Source organism: Tetrao urogallus (assembly GCF_951394365.1).
Source record: "Tetrao urogallus genome assembly, chromosome: 2".
In the NCBI taxonomy this organism is placed as follows: Eukaryota; Metazoa; Chordata; class Aves; order Galliformes; family Phasianidae; genus Tetrao; species Tetrao urogallus.
The window spans coordinates 83988714-84016000 of NC_136814.1; the positions used below are offsets into that span (position 1 = coordinate 83988714).

At 35.6% G+C, this 27287-nt stretch overlaps 1 protein-coding gene across 1 annotated transcript in view; it reads left to right on the forward strand.

Annotated features, from left to right (window-relative positions):
• The window catches only part of EYS (eyes shut homolog), a gene marked incomplete at both ends in the record, with an annotated part of 656806 nt that overhangs the window by 248723 nt on the left and 380796 nt on the right, over positions 1-27287 (forward strand). The window lies entirely within an intron of this gene.

Sequence of the window (27287 nt, forward strand, 5' to 3'; positions counted from 1 at the left end):
AAATATTTTCCCTATGTAATTATGTGCAATATCTGGATTTTTATTTATGTACAATAATGAAGCTTAAGGTAGTTGTTTTATTTAAAATAGATGCTGATGTAGAGACAAGAATAATCATTATTGGATGTATCAATTTATAACTTTATAATATACTTTCAGAGATGAATCATAGAATCATAGAATGGTTTGGGTTGGAAGAAACCTTTAAGATCATCTAAGTTCCAACACCTAGCTATAGACAAGGACACCTCCTTATAGACCAGGTTGCTTAAAGCCCCATCCAGCCTGGCCTTGAATGCCTGCAGGATGGGAGCATCTACAACCTTGCTGAAAAACATGTTCCAGTGTCTCAACACCCTCACAGTGTTTCAAGAATTTCTTCCTAATATCTAGTTTAAATCTACCCTCTACCAGTTTAAAACCATTTCCCTTTGTCCTGTCACTACACACACTTATAAGTCCCTCCTCAGCTTTCTTGTTAGGCCCCCTTCGGGTACTGGAAAGCTGCTATTATGGTCCCCAAATAAGCCTTCTCATTTCTAGGCTGAAGAGGCTGATCCAGCCCTCTGATCATCTCTGTAGCCCTTCTCTGGTCCCTCTCCAACAGCTCCATTTCCTTCTTGTGTTGGGTGACTCTAAACTGGCTGCAATACTACAGATGGGATCTCATGGGAGCAGAGTAGAGGGACAGAATCACTTCCGTGTAACTGCTGGTCACAATTCTCTTGATACAACTCAGGATATAGTTGGTGTTCTGGGCTGCAAGTACGTATTGCCATCTCATGTTGAGCCTTTCATCAACTGACATCCCCAAACCTTTCTCCTCGGGGCTGCACTAAAGCCATTCTCCACTCTACCTGTATCTGTGTTTGGAATTGCCCCAACCCAGGTGCAGGACCTTGCACTTGGCCTTGTTGACCTTGGGCTCACCTCTCAGGCCCGTTCAGGTCCCTCAGGATGGCATCCCTTCCCTCTAGCATGTCAACTGCACCACTCAGCTTGGTGTTATCTACAAACTTGCTGAGGGTGGACTTGATCCACATTGTCTACAAAGATGTTAAATAACACTGGTCCCAGTACTGATCCCTGAGGAATGCCACTCATCACTATTCTCTACTTGGACATTGAGCCATTGACTGCAACTCTGGGTGAGACCACCCAACCAATGCTTTATCTAGTGATTGGTCCATTCATCAAATCCATTTTTCTCCAGAACATCATGCGGGGCAGTGTCAGATGCTTTGCACAAGTCCAGGTAGATGATGTCAGTTTCTTCATCCACTGAGGCTGTAGCTCCATCATAAAAGGCCTGTAAAAAATATTGAAATAATGCTTTGCATCCTCATCAAACTCACCATGATACTGAAATGAAGCTAAGGTTGAAATGTCGTTTTCAAATAATTCTGTATTTTTCAATTCTCTTAGTAAACAGAAGAAGCTAGTAGAAACACGTTTTAGTGTAACATATACAGTGCTGTTAAAAATATGCTTGTTTGTTTTTTCTCTCAGATACATGGACATGTGTTAGTATTTAGAAAATGTCAAAGTGTTCTGAAGCTTGATTCAGAAGCTCTTCTAAACTCTTTAGTTGTTGTTAGGTGAGATTAGAAATCCTGTGCTATTAACATAAGTAGCTGTCTACTCCTTTTGACAGAATTACTGTAAGGATTACATCTTTTAAGGGAGAAATCAATAAGGGGAAAATGTTCCAATATAAATGGTTGAAGTGATGATATTGAATGCAAAATTTAAGAGAACTGTTGCTAACTTTTAATATTCTAGATGTTATTTTACTTTATATCCTCGTTAATCTACTAGGGTGGGGTTTTTGTTCTACACTAATCAGGTGCTGGTTTCCGTGTCTCTTCTTTTAGCTATGTTGATGATTCCCTGGTTATTTGCCATATTCTTTTGTTTTAAATCTGAAACAAATTTTAAATTCCACTGTATTCAGACAAGGAAGTCACTGATTCTAAAATGGCACAAGAAAAAATAAAAGCTCTTGATTCATGTATTTGGAATCCCTTCTTAGCATGATAAAACTAATAGTGTATGGCCAATAATATTTCATATTAAAAAACAAATTTATTCCTCCTAACCTGTGGCTCAGTTTCCACTTGTATTCCTTTGTGCCCTTGCATTAGAAGTTGTGAAATTTCATTAGTATTCAACATAATTAGCACAACAAATGGCCCATGGACTTCCAGGACTTACTGGTTTTTGTAGTTTAACTAAATATTTGCATCATTTTCCAGAATCTCAGCTGGAAAAGACTCATAATCATACAAGAAAAGAAAAAAAATAGGAATATGTCTTGTTAAAGAATCAGTTTATCGGGATGATACATAACTGACCTTATATCTGTGCAAGTTTTCTAAACATAACTTGTGTGCAAACTGGAGGATAGAACTGGTACAGAGGGTAGAACAGAAGAGTAATTGAAAAATAAGGGAGGAGAAAGCAGCTTTTACTTTGGCAGAATGCCACAAACATCCAAAGAAATGGGGAATCCTAGCACTGACAGCTGTTACACACTCCGAAGGAATGGACATGAGGAAAGACAAAAATCCTGTGTCTTTTAGAGTTTCTTTATTTTGAGGATCTGCTGTGGAATGCTTGTACTGTTTTGGTTGGCAAAACAAAATAACAGGTAATGAAAAGTGTTCAGTAATGGATAAGTGTCAGACTGCCTTAACTGTGAGCAGTGCTGCTAGCTTCAGCTGTGATGTATGGGATACTTTACCCAGTAGTATTGTTAAAGGTCCAAGTTTTCTTGACTTATGTGGGAATCAATTACATGAACAACCCTGCAGGCTTCTTCCTGAAATGAATATGAAAAATGCCCTCTGGGATAGCCCTTGAATGGTGTATTATGTGAAATATCTTTCTGTCTTTAAACACGTTGTTTAAAATTAAAACAACTCATTGAAAATGAGAGAGGAGCTGGGAGCTGTAATTCAGTTCCATCCTGGGCAGACTGCCACTGAATCAGGGCCTTAGGAAAGCCATCACCAACTGAAATGCTCACCTTCCTTGCTTTTTATTGTGCTTTTATTAAAGCAACTGTCTGCAACATGAATGAATACCATATATTTTAGCTAATTAATAAAAAAGCTATCATGAGGCCTAAAGGGGCTTTCTGAAGACAGTCCAACCCAACTACATGTGGTTGGTATAATGAATAATAAGAATTCTGAGAACTTTTCATAGTATTTTGCAAGTAGTTTAAGGAAAATAATCTGTTACATATGAAATTATCAGATTTCATTTTTCATTCTATTAGAACCATAGCTGGTTTTTCCACACTTCAACAAATTTTGGTACCAAGAATACTTGATGTGTTTGCTTTTGGATTTAGAAAGTGGGAAAAAAAATCCTCCCTTCCCACTCCTGCATGCATAGAGCTTTTTTCAGATGTGCCTTTCAGGCCCTTCCTACTGACTAGCTTCAGAGACTGTGCTGTCTTGAGATCCTGCTTCCAACCTGACCAAATGAAAATAATGTCAACAGCTTTATGACGGATCTTAGATGAAATCATTGAATATTGTTGCTTCATTGTACTTTTCCAGCAAATTGTAGCATATCGGGTTTTTTTAATGTTTTTGTTAGGCAAAGCAAAACAATTTTTTATATCATTGTCTTTCTTTTTGCCAAGTGTTCTGAAGCTACTGTATTTGTACTAATTTAAACAACCATTCTACTGCTACTCATATTTTAAAAAATATATAGGGTATTGATTTCTATGACAAAATGTGACTTAAAATGGGTTCCTTCTTGAATTTGTCTAAAATATCATGAAATGTCTATAACTGATAAGAAATATCCTTCCTGTACTTGATTTTACACTAGATGCTTCATTTTTCCTCGGAGGGTTTCATACTGAAATACTAATTCTCAGTTTTGCTGGCCACAGTTAGTGTCCAGTGTTCATTTCACAAAGTTTCCGTGCATCTGCACTGGAAAAATAGTACCAACAGGATCTAATCTCAGTGGGTTATTTTTTCTCTCTCTAAAATTATTGTAGTATAGCAGCAGGTAACATGGCCATTATGGTACCCCAAACTGATTCTTTTTCTGCTGCTATGGAAGTAATTTTATATAGGAAACACTAATGCTAGGAAACAGTCAAACATTTGTAAAATATTATTCCTCATATTTTATGCTGTAAAAACTTTGTTTTGTGTTGTCCCTATCACTTTTGGTAGCTCTGTCTAATTCAATGTGTAGTTCTTTTGACTAGATATTATGTTAGGAAATCTGGAGAGAGAAGGTTGTATTTCAAGTTTCATCTTGTTCTTTTTTCTTCTGTCATAACCAGACTTCCAAGGAATGCCAGAACTCAGTAGAAAAACAAGATTATTTTTTTCCCCAACTTTTTGTCTACTACTACATATAGGTCTCAGTTCAATGGTCAGATAAAGTGGTTACCTGAGGCATAAGGTTAAGACCCTTCCCAAAGGTTATTTAAAAAAAAAAATTACATTAAATATTGATATGTCTTTATCTCATAAAATTTATAAGCTTTCCAAGCTTTTATTTATGCCTAACGTTTAACTAATCTGCAATCAACTGTATCTGTAATAGTGTTGTATATGTGATATATGCTTGTTAAATATTCCTCCACTCTTGAATTTCTCCAAGAATGGAAAACAACAGTATTTTAGGGGTAAAATAAAAGTAATAGAGTTGGAGTCTTTTCCTCTGCTGTCCAGCTTATCTCCAAAGGTCTCATTAGAGTGACAGTGAAAGGTCTACACCTAAAGGTCTCATGAACTGGGGAAAATAACCATAGAATCATAGAAATTTTGGCTTGAAGCAACCTTATGCTTTATATTGGTGTATTGCCAGTGTTGGATCAAGTCATGGCTTTGTCCAGCCAAATCTTGAAAGTTTTCAAATAAGAGAACTCCACAGTCTTTGAAAATATTTTTCTAATAACCAGCTTGAACATTCCTACTCACAGTCTTTAACTTCTGGTCATTCTTATATTCTGTCGTTAACCAAATAGAATTTGTCTTCACCATCTTTGTAACACTCCAAGTTGCATGCTGTTATTAGATCATTTACTATCCACATCTTCATAAGATTAAACAAGATAATTCCTGCAACATGCCCATTGAGGTCATGTCATCTGTATGCCTGAGTATTTTTATATTCTCTGGTTACTCAACTGAAGGGAGCCAATGGGTGTGTTTCTATATATGCAAATCTAGACTATTCCAGATGCAGTCACATCATTGCCAAGCAGAAGGGTTGTTAACTGCCCTGGGTCTGCTGACCCTGTTGCATCTAATAGAAGTCAGTGTGCAGATTGTCACATCTGCAGTGAGAAAGTACTATTGCCTCATGCAAATATAAACCCCCAGTTTATACTTTTCAATAGCACTGCTACTTAGTTGGCTGTACACTACACCATGAATTTACACAGCCTTGATGACAGAGCTTTGCACTCCTCCTCATTCTCTTTTGTGAGTCTTCTGTCTACAGATTCATGGAGTCTGCAGATGGTAATATAATCAAGATGGCCGAGAGTACCTTAGATGTTCCACTCATTATCAGCCATTAACTAGATACCAAGCCATTGCTTACTTCTCTGTAAGCCTGACAGTCCAGCTACTTTTGAAGTCATCTAACAGAGTGATCATCTAGTTCAGATTTTCTCGGCTTAAAAATGAGGATGCTGTGGCGAATTCTTGCTGTAGTAAAAAATCCAAGTAGTATTCAAACAGAATCACAGAATCCAAACAGTTTAGTCAAGCAGTATTTGCTCATGGTAAATAAATGTTGAATGCTTATGATCAACTTCCTGTCATTTCTGTGTTTGGAAATGGATTCCAAAAGGCTATGCTATGGCCTTTCTAGAGATCGAGATGCGGCTGATTGATGTGTAGTGCACAGTCTTCCCTCTTGATTTTTTTAAAGGTAAACTTAATGTTAATCGCTTTCCAATTGTTAGATAGCCTAAAGTCATTGTTCATTAACACCGCTAATGTTTATGTTGGTGGGAGTAAAAACAGCCATTTCTTTTCCTGAAAAATTAGCATTTCTTAATTTACTATGGGTGCCTGACTACTAATGTCATTACAACAGATAAATATCTGTTTTTATTGATGAATCCATCATTTACAGCAAGAAGTTGGAAACTTCAGGTAAATGTTATTTTGTTTGTTTGTTTGTTGTTTTTTGTTTTTAAATGGCAATCTTTTTAACTTTAGCAATACCACTTTTGTGTGGTAATAACTCATTTTTTTTTAACAGCTGCGCAGTTAATATACCTGTGCTCTCTTGGTTAGCAGCTGTCCAATGCTAAGAGAAGACTTTTCATTCCAGTTGCGTAACATTGCAGACTACGTGGAAGTTTAACTTCCCATGGAAGAAGACGTGGGTGGGTCATTACTAAATGTCAGTATAAATATTTTATCAATAGAGTAGTAAAGTCAATAATATGACTCTTGTCTAGTAGTTCAGGAATAAATGTAGCCATACTGTATAGTGAATGGCAATCAGTAGAAGAGGTTTGATAACAATGTCATATCATCTTAGTGCATATGATAATTTATTATCAGTGCTGTTGTTGTCTTATAATTAAATTGAGGTGAACTGAATAGTCTGTATCCTTTTTAGTGGCCTCCAATTTATATTCTATTCTCTGAACTTGTGTTTTAATTAGAGCTGAATAAATAGTGTAGAACATATTAAATAAATTGACATTTGCTGCTGTAAAGTCTTCTTTTTTCCCTCTTTGGTTGATGTACTGAAAAAAAAAGCCCTAACAGTAAATTCAAAAAAATTAAAAAGTAAATCAAAAGTGCTCCCTATTTCCAAGGGTCTTTGGGGTATTAAGCTGTATACGTGAATGACTGAAATAGAACAATAGCCAGCTTTGGTGATAGGGGAATATAGGATCTAAATATCTTTCCAGGTCTTGTTCTCAGTGATAGAATTTGTGCTGAAGCGCACAATATCCAGTTATATCATTTATTTCAAGTGTTATCGTGCTGACAGTTCATTTGGTTTTGTTTCTTATCCATGGATACTTTCTGAAAATCAGTGACAGAACTTGCAGTGATTATCTGTTTCTCACTTTCTTTCAAGGGAAAAGCTGTGTTTGTACCTAAAGAAAAAAAAAGTCAATGTTAATGGCACTGGCAATCTTCTTCATCGCATAATTGTGGAAGGTGTGCAGAATTAGAAACTGAAGTAAAAGAAAGACAAGCCCAGATCACTAATGAGATGAGTGTACTAAGAGATGCTTTAAAGTATGAGTCTTTTCAGAGGTCTGAAATAGTATGTGTGGTGCATATTGCTGAGAATATTTGGAAATTGAGAGCAAAGTTGAATGCATGGCCTGCTTCCAAATGAGAATGAATGCAGCTCCAAGAAGCTCAGCATGATGTTTTCTTTTTACTTGGAGCCAAGTAAAAAGAAACAATATGCTTCAAAACAATAAAGAAAATCCTCTCCAAACCACATCTATCCTTCAAATACAAGAGCAACAATATCTGGCAGTGTGTGGAAGAATCCTGTGCACACTTTTATTACATATAACATGCAATCAATATTTCTTTTTAAGTAATATCTACCTATTTAAAAGTCTGTAGATTTCTGTCTTAATTATGAACTTTTTTTTTCCAGTTCAGATATTTCTCCCTCAAACAAAATGGATCTAAGTGATTCTTGCAGAACTTCCCATTAGTTTGATTTTGTACTTTTCTCAAAATAGCACCAATCAAGAGAACAGACTCTTGAATACACTTTTTAAAGGCTTACAAGCACGGATCAATCATATTATTGTAAAAGGTATCAAAGAGTGAATTTCAGCCAAGATAAGCATTGTTGAATACTGGATACTTCTCAGAAAGCCTTTTGCATTTCTCTGATTAGACCCATTCTGCACTTATCGTGTTCACAGTTCTCTCATGTGTTACCTTACCATTTACTACTAATATATTTCATTAACTTGGATTTTTTATTCACTGAATTTTCTAGAGACAGCTCTTAGAAGTTATTAAATATGTACCACATTCTGAACTTTTTAACTGATGAGGCACAGCCTAATCTGAAAGTGAGAGCACTGAAATCAATAAAACTAAAGGAAATACAATTTGATGTTCAATGCAAAATGTGGTAGAATCTGTCTTTTGAGACTTAGGTGATAAATATAGACAAATCAAATCTTGCAACTAATCCAAACTTGTAAAAATAGTAAGAAAATGTGTAAGAATATATATCTCACAACCAAGGTTTGAGTTTGCAAGTTGGCACGAATAGAAGTATATAGGAATGGTGCTAGAATGCCATCATATGTCATTATAGAAACAGCTGCAGGTTTGATGCCTGGTGGGGGCCTAGATCTGAGATATTTTAGAGGGACTACCAAAGCTGATCCTCTGGCAACTATTCTCTCCTGTTACTCCATGTGCTGTTACTCCACACAAAAATTACACTTCCAGGGGAAACCTAAGCAGTATTAAAAGTAATTACAGGGCTGTAAGGGAAGCAGTCAAAGGCATGGAGGCCCAGGTTGTGTTCTCCTTCATCCTGCCATTCTGATGAATGGATGTGAGAAAAAGGGTCTTTAATAATAAGACAGATCAATATTGGCTTCAGAACTGGTGTTGGCAATGGGGTTTAAACTTCTATGACCGTATGACCCTGCCTACAGATCAGTATCCGCTTTGGGAAGATGAGAGCCACCTCACTCAACAAGTCAAAAGTATTTTTGCCAATCAGGTGGCCATGGGAGAACTGTTAGGTCATGGCTCGAACTGGTGATTGAGCACTTGGGGAAGGGGCGCTCCTGGCTCAGGGAGCACAGGCAAACTGCTTGCACCTGTGCTCTCCACGTGACCAGAAGGGGTGGACCAAGGGTGGAGCTACCCTGGGCTCATATAAAGGCCAGCCTCTGGGAGGAGGTTTCTCAGATTTAGGCTGTTTCCTGAGAAGGAGTGTTGTGTAGTCAGAGAGCCTCTTCCCCAGTTGGGTGAGTTTGTGTTCAATTTTTTTTTTTTTTTTTTTTTTTTTTTTTTTTTTTTTTTTTCCCCTGTATGTGACTTATTAGCTTATCTATGCTTTACCTGTTACTGCTAAGAATCTGTCTTAAGCTATTTCTCTTCTTTTTGTGTGGAATAGCTGGCTGATTTAATAAGGAGGGTCCATAGAGTTGTTAAGTTTGGAAAAGACCTTTATGGTAACCTTATCCAACTGTCCCCTTATCATCAATGCCCACTAAGCCATGTTCCTAAATACTATATCTGTTCTTTCCTTAAATGCTTTCAGTAATGGTGACTCCACTGTTTCTCTGGGTAATCTGTTCCAGTGCCTTTTCACTCATTCAGTGAAGAAATTCATCCTAAGATCTGATCTGAACATTCCCTGGTGCAACTTAAGGCTGTTCTATCTTGTCCAATTGCTAGTTTTCTATAAGAGACCAGCTCTACCTCACCACAGTCTCCTTTTAGGCTGTTGTAGAGAGCAGTGAGGTCTCCCTTGAGAGAGGAAAACATCACAAAAAAAACCAACAAAACAAACAAGAATAGGGCTTAAGCAGGATCATCTCCAGCACTTGCACATAAGCACAAAAGTGTTTACAAGGTACCATTGTGAACAAACGCATCAAACTCTTACTAGGAACTCAACATGCTGATGTACCTCCCTAAAGTGTCTGTATACTAATGCATTAAATGATTAAAGTGAGGATAGGGCAAAGTAGCTTTGTACTGGGGATATACTATAGGTTGCATGAATAAATAGGACAAAAAAGTGAGGCTCTTTACTTTGTAACCTGTGTGACTGCTGGATGAAAAAGAGTGTCTTCACAGGTTCTGTAGGGACAACACAGGACATATGCAATCCAGGAGGTTCCTGAAATGCAAGTAACCTTCCTCAAGTAACAGAGGAGGTCATGAGAAGAGGTGCCCTGCTGAACCTTACACTCACCAGTAACAAACAGTGCTTGTTGAAAGTAGTAAGTTGAAGGCAGCCTTAGCTGCAGTGGCCGTGAAATGATGAGCCCAAGAAAGCTAGTTAATATTAAAGGATTGCCTCCATCAGGAGGTGACCTCATGAGTGATGTATCCTAACAAAGAAAAAATCAGGCAGAACTTCTAGAACATCTGCCTACATGGGATGAACAAGGGGCCCTTGTCCACACTAAAATGTGAATACAGAGACAATATCCAAGAATCCAGGGATGAAGATAGGAAAGCTACAGCCCAAATGGAATTGAATTTGATCAAGGATGTTAAGAGCAACAAGATGAGCTCCTGCAAGTACATCAGTGACAAAAGGAATACAAAGGGAAATATTAACTCATACCTGAATGAAGCAGGGGACTTAATAACAGTGAAAACAGAAAAATCTGATGTACTGAATGCCTTTTATACCTCAGTCTTTACTTGCAAGACTGGTCTTCAGGAAATCTGGTTCTTATAGACCAAGTTAAAAGACTGGAAATGAGAAGACTGATCCTTGATCAAGTAGCAGACTACTAAAGCGAACTGATTTTCATGAAATTCTCATGTTGTATGGGTGTTTTTTTAGTTTAGCTCCCTATACAAAAAAAAAGCATAGTGAATTCACTGATTTTTCAATTAACTGTTTAAATTTTTGTCTTAGTTACACAGGAGCTGACATTGTGATCTTTAGCACGATAGTACCTATATATTTATGTATCTAACGTATATTTTATATATTCTGTACATATAAATTCTTGCAGAATTTCATGGTTGTAGAAATGAATTTCATAATCAGCAAGACTGCAGCAAGCTTGCTTGTACAGTAATGCCAATAAATTTCTCTACAGAGAGATGTCTACCTTAAAAGAATATAATTCTCTACTGTAATTAAACTGCTTTTTTTTAAATGGCAAAACCCACATCACTACCACGAGTCATCCTCTTGTATGAATCATGTCTGCCCAGAGGTTTTTTCTCCATAGTTGTTAGATGGAAATGTGTGGGTTTTTTTCCAGATTCACTGCATCTGTGCTAGCAAAACATTAAAAGTTCAGCCCCAGTCATTTTGCTTTTCTCCCTGGGGGGGGGAATTGGCAGTCTGACAAAATCATAACTATGAGGTTTTTTTTGGTGGTTTTTTTTGGTGGTTTTTTTTGGTGGTTTTTTTTGGTGGTTTTTTTTGGTGGTTTTTTTTGGTGGTTTTTTTTGGTGGTTTTTTTTGGTGGTTTTTTTTGGTGGTTTTTTTTGGTGGTTTTTTTTGGTGGTTTTTTTTGGTGGTTTTTTTTGGTGGTTTTTTTTGGTGGTTTTTTTTGGTGGTTTTTTTTGGTGTTTTTTTTTGGTGGTTTTTTTTGGTGTTTTTTTTTGGTGGTTTTTTTTGGTGTTTTTTTTTGGAGCTAGGTTCACACTGCTGCCAAAACAACACCTGCAGCAGCATTCACTCCCTGGGAGTTAGCAGAACAATTTTATCAGCTGAGGAAAGAGATGCCTATATGTTATGTCTGCAGACATGGCATAGAAAAGAGTTTCTTCAGAATTCAGAAAGATGTGACTACCAGATGGGAGAGTCTAGAAAGGCTCATTTTATAGTTGTTTGAATGTAGTTTCAGTAGCACAACACTGGAAATACTTTATCCAGGTGATAGCATGTAACAAGTAATCTAGTACTTGGCTGGTATGTAGCTAGAAGTATGGAAATGCAGGTAATGCAAAAGTCACGAAGTTCAAGGCGTACACTTGCATGCTCTACATATATATATGCGTATGCTATGTATATTTATGTATAATTGTATGCCTGTGTGTATCTTTTAACTTGTTGAACTACGTTCTCAGAAAACGTAGGAAAAATGTGCTAAGCAGTAGTTGTATGGGTTACTAAGCCGAAAAACTGAAGTAAAGAAAATGCCTAATCCATCAGCCTGCATATCATATAGTAAGACAATTTCTCCATAGCCACAGGATATTCTTATTTGTGCTTCATCTGCACTGTGTGAATATTTCAGATACACATCAGGGCAGATTTGAGATTACTCAGGGACTCTGGCTTTTGTAGCAACTAAACTGCTATACAAATAGCTTCATCTTTTATGGTCCACGAAATACTTAATATAATTTCCTTGAAAATTTCTCTTGTAAATATTGTTTTCAGGGTAAGAAATGAAGTATATGTTAATTTTTATTTAAAAAGTCTCATTTCCTTTAGGAGTATACTATGTTTTCTCTTGTAGTATTCAACTGTGCCTCTCAGATGATTTTATTATTTAACCAGAAGAAATTATAGCTGGTATGTAGACATGGGGAGAAATGTGTAGGTATGGTAAACATAAGAATGCCACTCCAAAGTAAAAAAAAAAAAAAAAAAAAAAAAAATCAAAATTTTTTTTTTGATTGCATTAAGACACGTGGCTGGCAGGAATTCAGCAGATGGCATTAAATGATTAGCATAAGGAAATAGCTGATTTTAACTACACAAGGTGGTGCAAAGCACAAGTCCTGCTGTGTGATTAGTCCTTTATGCTTATTTATTCACATTTAAACAGTTTCCTTCTGTGTGAAGTAGCCAGCAATGCATTGAGAAAGTTACTGGTAGCATACATGCTTGTTACGGTCACTTTAACATCTTCTATGACAAGCATAATTACTAGCAATATCATGAAACTTTCCCCCCCACCTTCCCCAAGGAAATTGAAGTGAAAAAAAAAAAAAATAGTATGGAAATGTGGAAATATTATGAAAAAATTGACATGATTACTTTCCATGTTTCATTCAAATTATGTGGTCAATTTTTTTAAGTTTCTGTAAGATGATTAGTATTATCTTTGTAATTTTGTCCAATTGTATTTTACCTTTTCATAAATCTCTTTCACTTCTTTTTATTCCACAGTTCAAGCCAAGTTCTTTTCTATCTCAGGCTTAAATGATACTGCTTTTCAGCATTGTTGATGACTCTGAGCAACTCTTTAATTCTCCCCTTTAACTTACACAGTAATCAGGCAAACCTGTAACTACAAAAACATATTGTTTTGATATCTGATCATCATGGTGATGGATGGAAGATGGAAGACAGGAGAGCATCACCAAATGCTCAGCAGAGTCCTTTGTTTTCTGAGGAGATGATTTTTCTCTAAGAACTCTTTTGAAAGCCATTCAGTTGAGTCACTTTTTCAGGCCAAATACTTACCAGATTGTTTTGCTCAAATACTTAATAGAACTCCTAACAGTGAAGTGAGTAACAGTTTTGAGTAAGGATCAATCATGGTTGCATTGGAAGGTGATCACATCATTTTGATGCTAAACAATATCCTCAACCTAGCTTCTTGTTTGAGAATTCATTAAATGGATTGGTACCCAAAAGGAGTTTTACTGCTAGTTGATAAAAGCAATATTTGTTTCTCTGAAATGTAGTAGGTATAGTAGATATGTAGTAAAATCCAAATAATAAAAGAAAACATACACAGTTAATACAGGTTTACTGAAGTGCAGCAAGATCTACTCATAAATAATAGTATGTTTATTATGGAGGAAAAGAGATAATCAATGTCCTTAACTGCTCAACTTTTGGGTGGCTTGAAAGCATTGTAATAGGTAGGCACATTGTTACTTAGAAATCTTGGCTGTTTCTTGACCTGATTTTCTTGTTTGTTTTCTGGCAATTTGTTTCATAGTTGCAGAGAGTGGATTTTAATAGATGCACTTGGTGTCAGCAGTTCTCTTTATGGCTATCCAAATGAAACTTTTTTTTTTTTACTCTAGTTCATTTCCCAACTCCTTGGAGTATCAATCAAAACAATGAGAAGCTGTTTAACATAATATATACCTAGAACAGATGAGCAAAATCAAAAATTGTTTCGTTTCCAAAAACATGTTACTGTATGTCTATTCATAATCAAATAATAAATCTCTCTTGCTCATAAATTGTTCAGAGATAAATATTGCCCTGTACCACAATGAGAGATTTTTTTTTTTTTTTTATAAAATAGGGGAGCTCTAGTTTCCTGCTTTCTTTACTGAACAAGAACAACCAGTTCTGTCTCAGTTCCTTTCTAATTTAGTATCTCACTTCTCTCAAAGCCATTTTATTCAATAGCAACTTAAAAGGCAGAGCTAACTTCATATTCTGGAAAATGGAAGCAAGCAGCTGCATCTAATTTCAATTTTTTAAAAATAATTTCTCCTTTCTTATTGAGTGAAGTTGCTGCTTTCTCATTTTCTTGCTGAATAGATTCCTATATCATGTAAGAGCATTTTGAAAGAACTGTTCAGAATCAAGTAGTAGGAGGAAAGAAATCTTGTCCCTAATATGTGGAATGAAGATATTTTTTAGGTGCAGATTGAGTTCAAACTGCTAAGTTTACATTAAAAGTTAAAGTATATAGATATTCTATCATTCATTTATTATTTTGTTTTATATGTATTTGTTGTGGTTGAACCCAGCAAGCAGCTAAACACTACACAGCCTTTTACTTTCTTCCATCTCTTGCAGTGGAAGAGGGAAGAGAATTGGAGGGGGAAAAATTAGAACTAGGTTACTAAGGCAGAAAAGGAACAGAAATAGCAGTAACACAGAGCAAGTGATGAATAAAGCAACTGTTTGCTATCTGCCTATCAATGCCAGCTAGTCCCTGAAAAGTGCTCCCGCTCCCTCCCCTTGGCCAATTCTCTGCAGTTTTATAGTTGTGTGTGTTTTGTTTTTTTTTGTTTTTTTTTTTTTTGCATGATGTCATAGAGCATGGAATCCCTTTGACCAGTTTAGATCAGCTGCCTTGATTCTGTTCCCTCCCAGCTCCTTTTGCTCCCCCATCCTCTTTGTCAGGACAGTCCAAAATGCTAAAAACCTGAAACATCCTTGGTTCTGTACAGTACTGCTCAGTAGCAACTAAATGATCAGTGTGTTATCAACATTTTTTTCCTCCTAAAGCCAAAACATTGCTTCATACCAAATACCATAAAGAAAATCAACTCTGTCCTAGCTGAAAATAGGCAGCATATTTTGTCTTTTCTGTGAATCCATAGTGTTTATTCCCTTCATAGTTTTAAGCTAAAACAACTCTGTTTAATCAGTAATTTGCTTCCAGTTGTACATCTGCCAAATTCCTTCACTGGAGAAATGATGTTTCCACTCATGTTTACTCGACATTACCATAATTTTTCATTTCAAATTAATGTCAACTATCCATCTGCTATTAAGCTACAGTGATTTTTCCTGCATTCAGACCAAGCTGCTGGGTCTGGACACTTTGCTGCCCTTTTATTAGTAGTCTGGGATTGAGTGACAGTCCTTTTCTCAGTTGACTCAAGTATGTGAATAGAGATGATTTTACTTCTTGCCGTTAGTTTTGTTGCATTTGGAAATTTAACACTATCTGTAAGATATCTCCAAGTTCACATCTGAAAGCTCAATTGCTGTAGAACTTGTGGGTGCTTGGTCTGCAATAGGATTGAATGTATGGGAGTGATTTTCATAGCTTTCCCTCCTCCAGTCTAAGTCAAGCAAATAATTCATTTGTTGTTTGTTTTCTGGATATTCAGCACAGATGTGTATTCCAAGCTCTTCCTTTTTGAAAAACAGCCTCAGTGATGTAAATATCTGTAAGCATTACATTATTTTCTGTATTTCAGCATTCCTTGGAAACTTTACCATGTTAGTTTAAGCCTCCTTCCTATTTTCTTTTATTAATTTATCTCAATTTCTAATTTTCAAGTCATTAATTGAAATATGTAGTGTCAACACTTTCAGTGTTAAGGCCACCCTGTTAGTTGTCTCTGAATATCATTCTCTCAGAATTGTTCATTATCTGTATAATTCTTCAGTACATGAACTACTAGCTGTCCATCTGAATACATTTCCTAACCTTTTACAGAACATTGTTCCATCATCATTAAATCTCTCCCAGAGCACTGTGTGCATGTGTGGTGAGGAGTGGGGACTGTGCTGCAAGTGTTGGCTTGTGAATTTTTGTGGTGAGAAAAACTGCTGCAAGCATCTGCATAAAATTTATCTTAAATGAACATTTAGAACCACAGAATACTTAAGGCAATTTTAACTAAGCTGCTGAGGAAATTTAGTTATCTAGAAATACAGGAATGTATAGGAAGTTTAGGAATATAGGGACATAGGAAGTTTAATGTTGGAGCATCTTCCCTACGGAATTCTGATGTTAGGTTTTGCAAGTTGCAGTACTGAATATAAACTCTAATCCATGCTTTCTTACTGCAGCTCATGTCTGGTTTTTTATTCGTTGCGTCAGTACACGATCATTGTAGTAGGCATCACATCTTAACTTTTACAGGGTTAACAGTAAATACACTCACTTTTTATTTACTGAAGTCCAGACACGGAACTTAACTCAGAGTACATTCCCTAAATAATGCTGTTAAACACTTAGCTTAGAAGTTGTCACATTGCACTGTACGAAACTTTCCTGGAGAGAAATTGCTCCAGTTCGCTCACCAACCAATTATTTAGAAATATGTCACTTTCATGTTTCCATTGTTTCTTTTTTTGTCAGTTTAATTTCTTTTTCACATTTGATTTGTTTCTTCAGCAAAAAAGTTTCACCTATTTTACTGTGTGAATTCTTGTGTGTTAATGCTATTTCCCACTGATTGACATGCCTCACTGTTCTCAAAGATTATTTAATATATTGTAAGATTGTTTCCAGATCATTGTGTTCTTGGTCATAAAGATGCTGAAATCCACAGTACTGAATCCTGAACAAAACAATGTAACCTGGTCAATTCATATTTGAAATATCATTAAAAATGTAATCAGAAGACAACTCTATTCTAAAAGAAAGGGAAAATATATTAATGATAAAAACTGTAGAAAATATAATCGGCAAATATGCAGTCTTTGAACTAGCTAATACTATACTGCCTGTAGGTCTGATAAGTCTGATAACCAAAAACTTCAGTGTGTCAACTGGTTAGATTTATGTTTCATATCTGACTGTCTTCAGCTTATGCATTAGCCAAGGAAGAAATGAATATGATGTACTGGGTGGAAAATACTAATGGCTAACGGTCTCTTTTTTAAGAGTAGCTTTTGCTATTTATTTTACAAATCTTTGTGTCTTAGTAAATTTTAAATGATAAAACAATGAACTTTAAGTTAAATACTTCATGGAAAATGTATTTTTCTGCAAATAGAGGTCTGTAAAACCTCTAAAATTTTAAATCTGCATCTATCTCTTGATACTGCAGTTCTGATTTATTGATTCCTAGCTCTGTGAAGTCGGATGTTGTTTGGTACTTAGTCCCAAACAACTTTCTCCATGAACAAAGTTTAAAGCTAGATATCATGAGGAAGCCAAAGCTGTTGGAAATTTGTGTAAAAAATGAATTCTGGGGAAAAAACCATTCAAGTTATTTAAAAAAATAAACTGATTCAAACTATAGTTTCACTAAACTGCTGCTGACAGTGAAATGGCAGTGACAAGATTTTGATTTAAGTTCTTTTAGTTATATCTTTACCTGTTTCATGACAGGTAAACCTCTAACCTTACGTTTTTACATTTATGTAGGATATTCCTTCTCTAATATTTTAGGCAGTATCCTGTGGTATTACCATTCTTATGTTTTTTTTATCATATCTAATTCAAAAATCAATTTTTTAAAAATCCATACATGATCTCTGCTTTATGTGACATCTAGAATAGGAAAAATACTCTGCCTATTATTTTTAAAATTTATAATTTTAGAGCTTATGATTTTAAATCTTTACAAAGAAAACTGACTAATAAACAGGTGTCAGAGATCAAGATTATTCCTGCCATGGTTAAAAGAAACAACATAGATTAAAAATTGTATTACATACTTCTTACCATTTTCTTGTTGTTTTTTAATAAGTGGGAAGGTGTCTATATGTACGTGAATCAACAGTAGTTAATATTTGTATGCTGGGTATTGCAGGACCTGGATAAGTGTGTTAAGCTTTAAAAGACCTGAATGTTGGAGATGTAAGAACTATATTATCTGGTGACCTACTGTAAACTACAGCACCTAACTCCAAGAGCACATTTACTGGAAACGTGTTTTGAATTTTTGGCAAAGGGAAGAGATGCACTGTCTCTACATTTGTGTCATGCTTGATAGAAAATCACTTCATAGCGCGCAGTTTATAAGAAGCTTACCTGCAGCTACTTTAGTGCCTAGTAATTCCCATTAGTTTGCAATCATAAAATGGTCAAGTGAACAGTAATTCTCAGAATGCTGTTATCACACACCCTTATGATACACAGAATGCCTTTTGCACTACTCATCCATTTTTATGGAAAGCAAATGAGAGTTGTCCCTGTGTCTGACCTTAATGGAAAGCTGCAATCTCAAATGTCAATGTAAATCTTTCTGAGAGCAATATACAGCATTCAGAATCTCAGTAACAGCTGTTTCTGTTGCCTTCTGAGAAGGCTGCACACCTTGTTTTCTACATATTTTTGTATTACTGTTGCCAGCGTTTATTTTTAATATATGCGAATGTTTTAACATACACACACTATTTAAAAAAAATAAAAATTAAAAGCCTCATTGAACTCTTCTGATCCAGCTTGTCCACTCTGTCAGGTGAAAAGCCAGATACACTGAATGTGATTGTTTTTCATCATGTGTGTCCTTAGCAGATGTTCACAATGAAGTAACTATACTTTAGATAGAGGTTGGCAGAAATGCTAAGAGAATGATCATCATTATTGCCAGCTTCTCTTCAGTCTTACTGAATAATCTAAAAATAATTAATTACATTAAATGTAAAAATGTTTAGGAAACGTGTCAAGATTCTTGTTGCTTTTTCTTCCACAAGAAGATTAAGAGGGGGAAAAAATGCAGTGCAAATAAGAGTATATTTACCTACAGCAAACATATGTAATGAATTTGGGGAAGAGACATGAACTGATAAAGGTCAAAACAAAAATTATAGGAAAAGATGTTAAGAATTCTCTGGTAAGAAGCAATGATAGAAATATTTAAGGAAAAAATCCTTTTATACTTTGTGGATCAGTATATATTGTTCTTAATATTTTTTTTTTTAAGACCTAAATGAGGTTTGTAACTGCTGCTACAGGTGATGGTGGACCAAATAGTTCTGAACAAAAAGTACTTTTTTAAGTTTTAGTACATAAGAATACTTTTGAAATGCTTTAAGAATAGTCAGTAGTAAGAAGGTAGAGGCTACAGAAAGGCATGTGAACATATCCTTACTTAAGAAGCACAGAAAATTATTTGTGTTTTGTAATTACCATGAGAACAAAAGAATGTAAGTTCATAAATTAACACAAAGTAAGCTAGACTATGAAAGGAAGTGCTAATTCTGTGCCTGTGTTTCCTTGAGCTCTACAAAGTTTAAAAGTGGAGTTGCAATGTGAGAGAAAATTCAAGTGAAGAAATCACCATCTGTCTAAGATCATGGTGATCATTTTACCTTGTGAATGTTACTTCTAAAAAGTGAAAATCCTGAAAATTTTGGCTGTCATCCTGATCCTATCTAACAAGTTTTTTTGTGAGAGACACATATACATGCACAAGGGTGATCCAAAAGTAATGCATCCTATTTTTATTATATTGCCCACAGTATCAGAGGCAAATGATGGTGGTATGGCAGTAAATGGTGAACTTCCCTCCAATATTCCATTAAACCTTCATTCCAAATGACAGATGGCAGCTGAGGAGTAGTGTGACAAAATAGAATCTGACACAGAAGTGAGTATGAAGCCAAAGTCTTGCTGAATTCCTTTGTGTGGAGAGGAAAAAAAGAAAAAGCATTTGTTAACATTCATCAACACTTGCTGAAAGCTTGTGGAGACGAAGCAGTGGATGTTGTGAGCACGCTGACAGGGGTGTGGTGTGTTTCAGCATGGAGACAGAGAAGTGAAAGATAAGCTATGTTCTGGACACTCATGCACAGCAGTCACACCATGAAATGAAGAGTGTCTAAATCAGCTCATTTGCATGAATTGGCAGATTACAACCAGGGAACTGTATACAGAACTGAATACGTCCTTAATGTATTGGAAACAGTGGTGGCAACTGTGGAATATTGTGAAGTTTGTGCCATGTGGGTCCCACAAATACACGGGAACAGTAAGAAAATAAACAAGTTTGCAAGGACCTTTTGAACCAAGCGAGGCTGAAGGTGACAGTTTCATGGATCTCTTTGTTAATGGAGAAGAGACATGCTGTCACCACTATGACTGGAGTCAAAAAGGCAGTTTATGGAGTAGTGACATATAAATTCCTCATCAAAGTTATTTTTGCAATGAGTTATGTTTTTCATTTACTTGTAGCTAAGTTGGATCTTTTGACATTAGAAATACAATTGAATCTAACTAAGATTTTTAAAAAATAAAATAATTCTGGTGTGCGCATACCCTGCATACCACTAATATGGACCTAGTTAGAACTGTAATATTTTTTCAAGCCAGAAGCTGCTACAGTGTATGACTCATAGTAACAGACAAACATACGCACCCTTATTTTCCCCTTTAATTCTCTAATTGTTTCTATTCACCTCCATCCCTTTACTGCATTGAAACGTAAAATATTAAAGATGTGCCAGCGGGACGTGCACTCAGTTATCTTTCCCTTAGTCTGCTGTCAGAATTCTGATTTGCAAATTATCGGATACATCTCCTTTCTCATCGAAATGTCTTTGACTTTATTATGTACTGCACAACCATCTGTCACACTGACAGTATTAATATGTGCTGTTTTTATTAGATAGTCTCCATTGTTTAGAGTGAGTGATTTTTCTGCTTAAACTGAATTTTTGTAGCAGGACCAGAGTACTCTGGAGTGTGGAGATTTGTGCTTTTTGTCTGATTGTATTTTTCTTGTAGATGCTCATTGTTTACTGCTCACATAACAGACATTTTACCTTCACTCTCAACCAATGGCCTACTTCACTTGGGAGCACACCTTACAAAAGCTGGAGTTGTACTACATCTAAATGTACCAGAATGACCTACAGCAATGCTCAAGTGAAGAGTTTATTTTCCCTTTGCTGTAATATTTTGTAACTTTAGTTTTCCCCCCAGAAATGATTCGTTTTGCCTCAAGCACTACAACATAATCCTGCTTTCATATGAATCAGTACCTATTTTCCACTAGTTTCAGATCTGCGTAGTCAAAACTTGCGTTGTAAATGTGAATATAAAGTTTCTTATTTGACAGTGTGATCTTCAGTCATAATTTTATTTATTTATAGTTTTAGAAGTTTATAATAAAACAATCCTTATAATTTGTATACAAACAGATATATAAATTAGTTGTTCAGTTCCTTCAGTTACTGTGGTTCTTACCTGATATTATTTTTTCTTATATACACTACTCAGGTTTATTATTTCTTTCTGAAAGAGCATGATGTTAAAATGCCTTATTTTGGCCTTGTGGAATATATTGTTCATAACTGCTACATCTTTTGTAGCTTTTGAAGCTTAATTATTTAAAAATATTTTTCTGCTTTTTTGTAACATATCAGTGACTAATTTTTTCCTTAGTTATGTAATACCTTTTATCAACTTGTTATTGATTCAGATTTCTATATGTATTCCTAAATTATTATCTGGTGAATTCAAAGCCAGGTTTTAAACTTAGAGGCCAATGTAAGAGTCATTCTTTCAGTTGACTACTTGTGGGCAGATCTTTCCTTAAGCTTAATGGCAGGAAGAAATTCATTTTTTTGGAACAAATCTTTTAGCTTCATGTAAAACAGCAGAAGTGCGATACTTTATACTTATGATTTACCCCAAGATCACTTTCGTTTCTCATCGTGACTTCAGTATTCTGTTAGAGTAGAAGCTGGGGAGAAAAAACGGTAAGTACATGCTGTCTTTTCCAAAATGTTAATATTAGGTGATTTTTTCTAGATTCTTTACAATACTTTTATTCTAGTATTTCTACTATTCATGTACAAGAAGTATCTTCATATAGATTTCTTCATGTCTTAAATTACTGAAGAAAGTTAATTGTTAATAGTAGAACTCCTCAATGTCTGCTGGTAAATATAAGGTTAAGCATTTGAATGATGGTTTCAATACTTTCTTCCTCTTACAGTAAGTTTATAGACAAGTTCACTAAACAAACTCATACACACTTCTGGGATTTGATTCTTATTTGCCAGTTTCTAATTCATGGTTGAATGGGTATCTGTTTCAACTGAAGAAACCAACCACAACAATTGGTGGACACTATCGTAGATTTCAAGTGAAGTGTTATATTCTATAGTGTTAATCTCTGTTGAATCAGTTTTGCCTTCAAACTTCAAAATTACATTCAGACTATCATATCTACATGAAAAACACAAATTACCTCAGTGCTCTGATGGTTTCAATTTCTCTCTCGTTAGCTTAGCTGAGAAAAACTCTTGCAAATTACAAATATGACCTGGATTTTGAGATTGTAGGTATTTAAAATATTAAGATTATAATTGCATTTTATAACTTGGAGCATTTGAAGTGTAAAATTCATCTTCATAAAGTACAAAAACATCCAGAACTTGGGTTTCAATTTGTAGATGTAGAACTTATATTATATCTGTAACTTGGCTTTCTTTAGCTTTTTTTATTATTATTTTATTTGTAACATTTCTTTGAGTTGAAATAGCTAAAAAAAAAAAGTACTATTGTCATCTGGGATTCTGTTCTTCATCATATAGTACACCAGCTTCTTCTTTGTACCGATCACGGAAACACAGAATGAAAGGGACCCCTGGAGGTTATGTCATCCAAAAATCCTGCTAAATAAGGGCTAACTAGAGCAGGCCCAATTAGCTCTGACAAAAGATCAGTCCATTGTGCATCAGTTCATCATGCAAACTTTGTAGTTATATGGTAATAATTTCTTCTTGCTCGTTTCAAAAATTCCTGTTGCACTTTTCATCATGAAGGCATGACTTCAGACTTTATGAAATAAGTGAAAACATAATTTTTCAATATGTTTAGGATGTCATATTAGCAATTGCACTTCAGCTTGTGATCCTGACTTTATTTGATGGTCATTCGTTGCAGCATTTATTGCATTCTTATTAATAATTTATTTGATTATGGATACTCCAGGCATCCTACCTTACTTTACCAGAAATTTCTTCACCTTATCATTCCCTGTCTCTTTTCTTGTTCTGGTATGTCCTTTTTTTTTTTTTTCTTCCTTTGGTACAGAAATGGAATATGTGCCTGACCGCAGTATAATGGGATCAAAGCAACATTATTTAGTTCCTTTATACAATTCATGTTATTATTGCCTCTGGTATATATATATGTATACATACACATAAATGAAAAGTCATTTTTTCTTACTTCTGTCTGTCATACTGAAGTGTATACTGGTATCCATCCAAATGGATACAGCAGTGGCTTCCTATGTTTTCCTTTTCTTTCTGAATAGCAAAGATCTTCACTCTGCTGTTTTATTCTAGCCACATATGTAGACTTTAAATTAACTCTGTCATACAGAATATGCTTAAAGACCTCCAGATTCAATCAACTGTTAAATCAACCAACAGATACTGCATGTTGATGCATTCTAAAGAACACCCAAGGGAACAACCTTTCACAGGCTGTGGTGAAACTGGGCCAGACACCAGGAATGTAGGGATTGATACATACAACCTCAGCTGCTGTTTCATAACCTGCAGCTGTTTCTGCAGAACCTTCTTTCTCTAATGAGCATTGTACAGAAGTGCCTAAAGAAAAAGATGAGTTCTCCTATCTAGTTCTGCTGAATCTCTACATCTCAGACTCTAAAGTCTTGAGGCACATGAATGTTGACTCATGTTTCTCATGTTTATCTGGACCTCCACCAGGTTTTTGTGCAACTCTTTGGTTCAGTACCACTGCAACTGGGGCATTTTGGAATATTTTGTTTAAAAGGGAAGAATAATTTTGGAGAATAGGTAATGTGCCCTAAAACCTCCTTCAATGAACTGAGGTGAGTCTCACGATTAGAGTAGTAGAGCCATAATTCACCTCGATGTCTTCCTGAGGGACAATTCAAACTACAAGCAACAATAAAACATGGAGTTTTGACTTATAAGAAAAAAATATATATATTATTTTCCCTTTATATATACAATTTCTCTTCTAAAATAGATGATTGTCTGAGTCATCAAATCCTTGGTGTTAATCTCACTTAAGGCTAATCATTCTGTAATGAAATCACAGCTAAAAGAAGGTAGAGTACCCTTAAAGTTGCAAGATTTTTAATAAAATTGCTACAGTTAAATGTCTTATACATTCAGCTGTTCCAGACTACCTAATGTGTTTAAATTCTTCTATATAGGTCAGCCTTTAAAATACGTACAAAAAGAAAAGATGTGCTGCATAAAAATGCAGGTTAATAGTATAAATGTTTCTTTCTTTTTTAGTTTTTTTTTCAAATCTGTGTGAAAATGCATCTGTTTATACATATTTTTGCTTTATGGGTATAAAATCAGATTACCTTTCCTATGTTGTATATACACCTGAATAGAACCAGAGATCTATATTTTGATCTGTTATAAAAAAAAAAAAATACCAATGTGGAGATAATGTACTATATATTTTCAGCTCAGCTGTACAAGCACAAATGGTTTCCTTCTACGTTGCTTGAAGATAAGAATATAAAAAAATGTCGAGAAATATCTTTATCTCAAAGACTGATAATTTGTACATGCTGTAATGAAAAAAAAAATGCAGAAAATTTGACACATGTATGAAATAATAGAGTATTACTGGGAGTTATTAGATGCTCTGAGAATCAGCTTCTATGCTGATTCTAAATTAAATTCTATTTAATCTCTGCCAACATGGAAAATCATACTACAGGAACTGCAGGCTATTTTTCTGTTAGATAGAAGAAAGATTTAAATCAATTGCATTCAAGCATAAATCTGCTAAACATATTAGTTAAGAATCAATGCATACATTCCTTGTAAATATTTTGTTGTGATGAGATTGGTCTGTATATGTAGGGTTAGGGTGACAGCTGAGGTAGTGGGTTTAGAAATAGGTTGCCAAGGACAATTTGCAGCTGCAAGAGGCCTGTGCTGGGCTAGGACAGAGGTGAGAGTGTATTAAACCTAATCAGAGATGGAAATCAGGGTTAGGATTCAGACTGAGCAAAACAGAATGCCTAGAGGTTCTTTGCCGTAAGGCTGGTATTATGTGACCAGTGATAAGTGGGACCATAGAAATCTATGCTGACAAGAACTTAATTTTCTGTGGGACTTCTGAGTCCAAGCCTGGGCCAGAAATTAGGGTTGGTATTAGAGTTATTAAAAGAGAAAGCCTAGAGGTGTCATTAAAATGGGCCTGAATCAGGACTACCAGGTTGGGAAAGCAAAGATCTGTGCTGAGGAGAACCTTTTGCATGGGGCTGTTGATCCTGATCTGAGCCAGGAATTAGGATTATGGCTAGGGTTGGATGAAGAAGGGAGCCCAGAAGTCTAGAAGTTGTCTGCCAGAGAGAAATTAAGGCATTATAGAAATCTGTGCTGAGAGTAACTTTGTGGTATAAGCTAGACGTGTGAATGTTAGTGTCAATCTGAGCAAAATATGAGGATTAGATTTAACGTAGAACAAAATGTTAACCCTAGATATTGATGGGGGCTGGAAATGGGTAGTTAAAGATAAGGCAGCAAAGAGATCTATGCTAGAACTCTGGGATATGTCAGAAAAAGGTGTAGGAATCCTAGTCTGAGCGAGAAATCTGATTCCTCAGGCGATCTTTCCCCTCTGCTCAGCACTAAGGAGGTTGTATCTGGAGTCCTGTGTCCAGGATTCTGCAGTACACAAGAACAAATTGACACAGTGTAGAGAGTGCAATGGAGGTCAATACTATAATTAATGGACTGGAGCATCTCTCCTGTGAGGGTAGTCTGAGAGATCTTGGACTGTTCAGCCTAAGAAAGAGAAGGTTTAAGGTAGATCTGCCAAGAGAAAAAGAGGATGGAGCTATGCTTTTTCAAGTGCTTTCTAGTGCTAGGACAAGGGGCAGTGTTTACAAACTGGAAAACATCAAGGTCCATCTGAGTATCGTACTTTCTCTCATTGTGAGAGTGACTCAGCACTGGCACAGGTAGCCCAGAATTTGTGTTTTCTTCCCTGGAAATATTCAAAAACCATCTGAGAGCGGTTTCTGGCCAATAGTTCTAATTGGCACTTCTTCAGCAAGGAATTCGACAAGATGACTTCCAGTGGTCCTTTCCAAGCTCCACCAATAATCTGAATAATTGTGCTTGTTTATGATGGCTTATAGGCAAGTCAAATAAGAGAAAAATCAATATGTCTCATTTTAAAAGAGTACCTTTGGCAAAATGAAACTGCTATGTGAAGGAACCTTTAAAATACTTCTTCTGGCTTTTTTCCAAACACAGTTGCAGGTCTGATGAAGGAGTTCCTTGTAGTTTATCTTTGCACTTTGTTCTGTGATAGTGCAACAAAACAAAATTTGAATTTAATGTAGAATTTTCTTAGGCATACAATGGTGAAGGCAATTTAAGCAAAGTGAGGAGATGAACTAGTCACACTGCACAGCTCTTTTCAGAGCAAACTATATGTGCTTCTAGAAGGCAATTCAGAGCACCTGATTTAGTAACATTGCATTATACCCTGTGTGTTTGACAAAAAAGGGAATTCCAAGTCAGTTTGGTATGCGTACTTTCAACTCTAAGTCTGTTATAAAGCTGTGAATCCTTTAAAAGACAGAGGACAGGAAAACAGAAAATACAGCTGTTGAAAAAAATATGCAAGCTGAAGTAGTGTTTTGAAGTATATGAAAAAATAGATGCAAAAAAGAGAAAATTCACCTTCGGCTGTGACTCAAAAATAAATTTTATGTGAGCCTGTTGAAGATATTTTTTGATGTTACTTGATGTTACTTGTTTATGAGTAGGCTAGACATCAGTACAGACTTGGATCTGGTATTTACCAGGTTGTAAGAACATTCGATGTCAAAAGCAAAAGAGAGGCCTGCAAGTACTGCTGTAATTGCAGTTAAAGATCTGCTTATTTGAGGAAAACCACGTAGGATGATTCTTTGGATACAGATGTGCTTTGCAAAAGTAGTGTGGAAAAAAGTAAATATAGACAGCCTGTGGACTGAAGCTTTAATATGCTAGTTAATAGTTGAAAAGCAAATTCATCTATGAAGATTGATAGCTCGGTCTATGGTCATACAGTTTCCAAACAAAGACAAATAGTGCTATAGTGTAACCTGAGAACTGAGAAGCAGTTGGGTGTAAGGACCACAATGACAAGGTTATCTTTTTCTTGCTGCCTCTGTTATTTTAACAACAATTAAGCTCAAGTTTTGATTTGCCAATTTCAGCTCATTGATTGCTGTTCTTACTCTTGCTATTACAGATGG